The sequence below is a fragment of the Carassius gibelio genome, chromosome A9 (assembly GCF_023724105.1).
Source record: "Carassius gibelio isolate Cgi1373 ecotype wild population from Czech Republic chromosome A9, carGib1.2-hapl.c, whole genome shotgun sequence".
NCBI lineage: Eukaryota > Metazoa > Chordata > Actinopteri > Cypriniformes > Cyprinidae > Carassius > Carassius gibelio.
In genome coordinates this window covers 17,120,332-17,127,489 of record NC_068379.1, presented here as the reverse complement: position 1 = coordinate 17,127,489, position 7,158 = coordinate 17,120,332, and positions in this window count along the sequence as shown.

Sequence of the window (7,158 nt, the reverse complement as noted above, 5' to 3'; positions counted from 1 at the left end):
CTCATTCTGAAACCTTAGCACACTGCCTTTTTTGGAATAAAATGATGACACTTCTATTGTGGTGAAGCTAGACTGTTTAAAACCAGCATGAGAAAATTATTTTTATGGACTGACTTCAGCTATTTGTTTTGCGTCTGAGCTTCAGCTCCAACCATGCCGCATCTTTTCTCTGATATTCCAGACAAACTGCGTGTGATACTGTCACAGGCTGCAAATATATTTCTAGCTGTCGTTCTGATTTACATTATTCAGTACATCTTTAATTCTGAGTTTTCATGCTCCTGCACAATTGGGTTTCATTCAATTGGATACATTTACATTTTTGTCATTCCTATGATATTCTTCTTTATTTTAAAAATAGTTAGACAAACCACAACAAAGGTTTGTGCTGTAAGTTGTGGCGGTCTTTGTCCTCAATGTTTCCAACTATTTGGAATCTGTCTGTTCTGGTGGGGATTTGTCCTTTTAGATGGAGACCTTTATGTTTGTATTGCGACCAAATTTAATGTATCATTGGTTGAAATTCCTTGCAAGAAGGAACACACTTTTCAAGAAAGCAGCATGATTACAAGATATAAAAACACGTCACAGGTAAGTACTTTAATCAGGACAAATACATACATACATATATATATTTAGTCAAATTTTATGTAAATTACTTTTTACATTTCTTCTAAATCAGTTTAATTGATTGTCTATATTTTACATTTGGTGGTTGATACTAAAAATGTATACAGTGTGTCCTGGAGATTGTGGATGGTTGCCTATTTTTTACTACATGTTTTACAATTTTTACAAAATCCTTGGAAATCCTAAAAAAAAAGTGGGACACAGGACATGTTGTGAAAATATTTCATCAAACATTAAACTAATTTGAAAAGGTAAAAAATAATGCAACAACAAGAAACATACAAAATATCAAACCATTCTTTTGGTCAACAAAGATTGTAATAGATGTCTTTGCCTGAATGCATGTGAGTTTAATTTTGTTCACTTCCAGACATAAATATAGTGCTACTCTGGAGTTTAACTTCAAACTTCATTGCTGCTGAGATATAGAGATTCTTAGTCAACACCTAGTCCTGCATAGAATAACCTCCCCTATAGAATAATTACTGTAGCTTTGTGAGAAAAAAAAAGATTACAAATTTAAACTAATCTATTATTAGACATATTTTTCTTATTCTTCCTCTGTTTTTTTTTTTTTTTTTTTTTGCAGACTATTGGTTACATCCTCATAGCTATTGGTTTCTTTGGATGGTGTCTGATGTCAAACAGGAAGATTGGGATTTGTTGTGATAATTGCTGCCCGAATTGTAAGAACTGCTGTAAAAGAGAACCCTACTACAAGAGGCTGTATGAGGAACTCCTGTCTGAGGAAACTGATGAATACTTGGATACAAATTTGAGAGAAATTGCAAAAATGAAAGCAAAAAGTGTATGTTCGAAGTACATGGACTCTATTAAAACAAGCCAGATTAGCCAGGATAATGAAGATAATGAACAAACTTTAAACACTTCACAACCTTCACATCCTTCTGTAAATGTTGAAGATGCTTGGTCTACAATATCACAAGCAGATTTAATAAACGTAAATCTGAGCACAAGTGTGCACAGACCTCCGGAGGAGCAGGAAAGTAACAGTCCAGTGACACCTACCGTAGAACGGACCGAAGGATTGGCTATTCAAGGGGCTGGGGCTCGAGTCCACCCCATGCACAACACTGCACCTGAGCATTCCTAATCAGTGTGACAAACAAGGGGGAAGCAAATAATATAGTTTGTCAGACTGTTGATTGATGTTAATTATCATACCTGGCCACTATTTATTTCTTTTATTCTAGAATATTCCTTTTAAATCAATTAATTTAAATCAATCCATCGGAATATTTGTTAATACAACATCATAAGACCATCTTTTTTACATATCAAAAATAAATCAATATTGTGTTTTCTGATAATATTAATATGAATGTCTACAATTTTTAGTAAATTAAACCATTAATTTCTGTTAACAAAGCCTTTTGAATATCTTTGATATTTTGTTAAATAATATATATAATTATTGCCGCACCCAATTGTGCTGCAATGCTGATTTTTTTTTATATATATAATGAAAATAACTGTGAAATTAGAATATTATTGTAAAAATTATATTGTATGAATCTTTTAACAATCACCATATTACTTAAATGTTTTGAATAACTTTTAAACAATACTTTTTTATTTCTAGAATGTGCATCAGGATCTCTGGTATGAAGCGTATACACAGAAAAGTTTATTTTTACTACTTTTGAAATTATTTTTATGTAAAGGTGTTTCTTTAACATTTTGTGATTCATTAAAAATAATCAAGCATAATTTTCTTATGTGTCTCTTGACATCACAAAAACATGCATGCTGTTTATTATTTTTATTAATACTTTAATAATTATACTACATGATGAACAAGATCAAAATGGGACTCAAACATCTATGAAGTATATCAAAAAATAAAACTTTAATAAACTATTTAAACAATACCATTCTCATCACAAAAATGATGCATTTGAAACAGGTTCATGTAAATTCGTTTTTTTTTGCACAGCCCTATCATCTAACAAAGATAAACAGCGTAGCCCTTTGTGTAATAAGTTACAGAAACTATTAAACAGACCAACTTAAATAATAAAATACACCTACTGGTTGTGGTCCATAAACAACCCCTTCTCCAGACAAAGAGGGAACTGCTCCATCTTTCAAGAATAATCTTTGTGCGAATCCAGCATTAAACTGATTGAGATTGAGGAAGCTGTTCTCAGCAAAATGTGATGCACAGTTTTACATGTGGATTATAATTTTCGGGAACAGAGTTAAACATAAATTGTAACCATTGATCTCTAAGTACAGGGTCCCTGGGAAGGCCAAACAAAGGTAATTGGACTCCGAGATGAAAATAAAAGCGTTTTGACGACATGGCAACAAACACAAACGCAACTCTTCTTCTTCTCCGTCAGAGCGCAACAAAACCACGCCCCCTTTTTTGTGTATTCCTGTGGGCGGAGGTTAGTCAAAAAACTGTTTTAGTGACGTTATTACTGCAGGAACTAGAGGGATGTAGTCCAAACGGGTCGTTCGTTGTAGGCGAATTCTGTTAAATCAATTATCTCGCTTGGCATTGAACTTCGAGCTTTAGAATTTTACAGATATTATTTATCCTCTAACAACAACATTACACACTAACTAAAGTTTAAAACATGGGATCACGAAGAACGGGACCTTTAATAGTTAGTAAGGTAGTTGTTAATTTAGGTATGGGGTAGGATTAACCCTTGTGCATTGTTCAAATTCACTACCCTTTCATTATGTTCGGGATGAAAACATCCACTCAATTAAACTGCTATAAAAATGTGTCAGATTCATTTTTTTTCTCATTTTTTTTTGCATAAATATGTTAATCAACTTCAGTCCTGATCAAAACTACCAAATGTTTTTTAAAAATCTTGAAAATTGCCAAGTTCATAAATGATGTCACTGATTTGGGGGAAAACACAAAATGACTTATTTTCAATATAAAAGTAATTGTGGCTGGATTTTTTTACTTTTTATAAGAGTCTTGGGCATGTCAAAGATTAGTAGCAACATTGGCTTTGATGCATTTTTTGTCTTTGTGCAGCATTAGATTTACATTTTTTCTACCTAATTTGTTGTTGGTGGCTGTTTTTGCCCCATTGACTTCCATTATAATGACATTTTTGAATTGCAAAGCCATGACACCATATAATCATGCATTATTGATTTCTTGTGGTTTTCCCTTTTGGGAAGAGGTAAAATGTGTTATTTTTTTACAGTTGATCACTAGGTGGGACAATTAATCCTTTAGATGGGCCTGTGCAAAAAAAAAAAAAAGCTTAGTTTCTGACTTGTATATGAAGCTATACAGAGTATAACAGCAAATTATATATTGTGTGTATATACAAAGCATTTTCCCAAAATATTGGTCAAAATAAGATTTGTCACCAAAAATCATTCCATTAACTCAAACACAGAGAAAGTTGTGGCCAAAATAAGACCCAACTTTACCCCCTAGTGGACGAAAACGTCCCCAACACCGCATAAAGGGTTCAGAGATCTAAAATACCGTCATGCAGATTAAGTCATTAATATGTACTTTATAAGTACTTATAAACAGCCAATATGCTAGTAATATGCATGCAAAAAATTAATAGTCAGAATTGGTCCTTAAAATAAAGTGTTACCATAGATTAATATTTTTAAATGAATGTGATTAAAACAACATTCTGAATTTATGTGATGAACTACAGCTGTTTATTGGTGAACTTGAACTTGAACAGAAATTACTTCATACATCCTGTACAAATCACTGTGTCATTTGATTAAATGTAGCTAACTGAAAACAGCTTACAAATGACACTTGGTCTGATATCTTTTATTTATTTTTTATAATTATTATATATCTTTGAGGCCAGAATTACTTTAGGAAGGGCCTTAGGAATCCCTTATCTTTTTCTCCCTAACTCTCTATCTTACACACTCAATTAGATTTTCTTTTAAAAAAAACAATTGGTAAAGACCTATAATCTTCATAGTCACACCCTAGCAAACAGATCCTTCGGATGAGACGTTAAACCGAGGTCCTGACTCTCTGTGGTCATTAAAAATCCCAGGATGTCTTTCGAAAAGAGTAGAGGTGTGACCTCGGCATCCTGGCTAAATTCGCCCATTGGCCTCTGACCATCATGGCCTCCTAACAATCCTAATATCTGCTGATTGGCTTCATCGTTCTGTCTCCTCTCCACCAGTAAGCTGGTGTGTGGTGGGCGTTCTGGCGCAATATGGCTGCCGTCGCATCATCCAGGTGGATGCTGCACACTGGTGGTGGATGAGGAGATACCCCCTGTCTATGTAAAGCGCTTTGAGTGCCTAGAAAAGCGCTATATAAATGTAAGGAATTATTATTATTATCATAAAAGGAATATCTTTAGATTAGAGGGTGACACAGGAGTGGATTTTCAAACTTCTCCCATCTCGTCATTAACTTCTTCATCTGAAGCTTGTGTCCGGAGCATGGCAGGCAGCTAGAGGATGCAGTGTCTCGTTCCCTACTCAGTGAATCATGGTTACATTCGTAACCTGAGACGCTCCCTTTAAAGGGAACTTCGAACTGCGTCCCCTAGGGGTCGCTATGGGGAACAATATACCCATGCCGCCATGCTGAGGGGAGTGCAGGTCAGAATCACGGTGAACACTAAGTACCAACTATACTATTTCCATGGGAGTTGCCCCTGGGACATTTAGATGGCTGTCTGTGACAGTACCCCTTACAGCCAAAGGCCTAAGCTACATACCCAACTTAATCATTAGGGCCTCTGCCCAGGGTAGAGCTGAAGGCTTGGAATCAGGAAAGATTCATTTAAAGGGATACGGCTAAGAACCTAGCATTTTCTACCAAGTCTTGCCTGTCACACAGGGGCTACCGCTTGCTTTCTCCTAAGCTTGCTGAAGGAGCTGTCTCAACAGATCCCTAGTAATAACACCCTGTTTAGATGGGTATTCAAGGATACATAGGTGGAGTGGAGCCCAAGATGAACGGGGCTTTTACCAACTCAAGAAAGAGCACGGAGCAACCAAGCGAAGCCCTCACCATATAGGATTTTAGAAAGAACGCAGGATACTAGCATGCGAACTTACCACGGTGTGCATTTCAGAAAGTGTGCAAAGACTTCACGTGCACACTTACCAAAGCATGAATTTTCAAATATTGTTCTAAGGAGGGGCTCTCGTGGCACTCTGATAGAGCAGCTCATAGATGAAATGGTGCATCTCAAAACAGTATGTTTGAGAGTCATCAACTCGATCTGTGTAAATAATACAGGAGCGCTGTGAGGAAAAAACAAAGAACTCAGTCTCATCCTCTATCCAGGTCTCTTAGCAGATCAGTTTGATATGCTTGAAGTCCCACCATCGTGTATGATAAAGCCACAGTCTGACCTGTATATATACATTATATATGTAAATTATTAAAAGACTGGTTACTGTTCAATCTCTTCTAAGGTGTTCTGGATCCAGACTGGAGCTTGTGTATATCCTAGGGATGTAATTCCCGTGGCAAAACAGAGAAACAAATACAGACATAATTAGCATAGCTGCTGTTCCAACAAAGTAAAATTAATTAGTTTAACCCAAGCTAAAGAATAAAAATGTGCATTTGATCTGATGCAACTGCAGTCACAATTTAAGAGAAGCATTATGCAAATGCTTGGCGAAAGAGATGTGTTTTTAATCTAGATTTAAACAGAGAGAGTGTGTCTGAACCCCGAACATTATCAGGAAGGCTATTCCAGGGTTTGGGAGCCAAATGTGAAAAAGTTCTACCTCCTTTAGAGGACTTTGTTATCCTAGGAACTACCAAAAGTCCAGTGTTTTGAGACCTTAGGGTGCGTGATGGATTTTAACGTGGTATAAGGCTAGTTAGGTATGCTGGAGCTAAACCATTTAGGGCCTTATAGGTAAGTAATGATAATTTGTAACTGATACGGAACTTAATAGGTAGCCAGTGCAGAGACTGTAGAAATGGGGTAATATGATCATATTTTCTTGACCTTGTCAGGACTCTAATATAGAATTACATTTGTTTCAATAATAATGAACCAAACTTTATAAAACTGAACGTAACTTTTTCAGAAACTATCAAAAATATGCCATTACAAAAGAAGAAAAACACTATGAAAATGAAAAAAAAATGAACTCAGTCGCACAAATTTAACATGCTCTTCAAATATGTTTCAGTTTGTCCAAGTTTTTCAAAGATTCGTTTTCGCTAATGATGGATTCTAAATTAATTGCCACAGATTCACAGTGGCGCGTATATTGGAAAGCTCTCGCAGTGATTGAATCTGGTCTCGACCGCAAAACAAAGTTTTTCACAGACAAAGTGAAAGACATTAATTTTAAGCTCATACACAGGTTCTACCCTGTAAAGAAGTGTATACAAATATGACATTGATCTTTCAAGCTCTTTTTGTTTGAGTTCTGAAGAAACTGTACACTTATTTTTGTCATGTCACTACACTCTTTGGGATGATACTTGTGTGTTTGTCAAGTGTAAGATTTTGCCAGGCTTCTCAGTACATATGAAAAACATTATATTTGGGTATT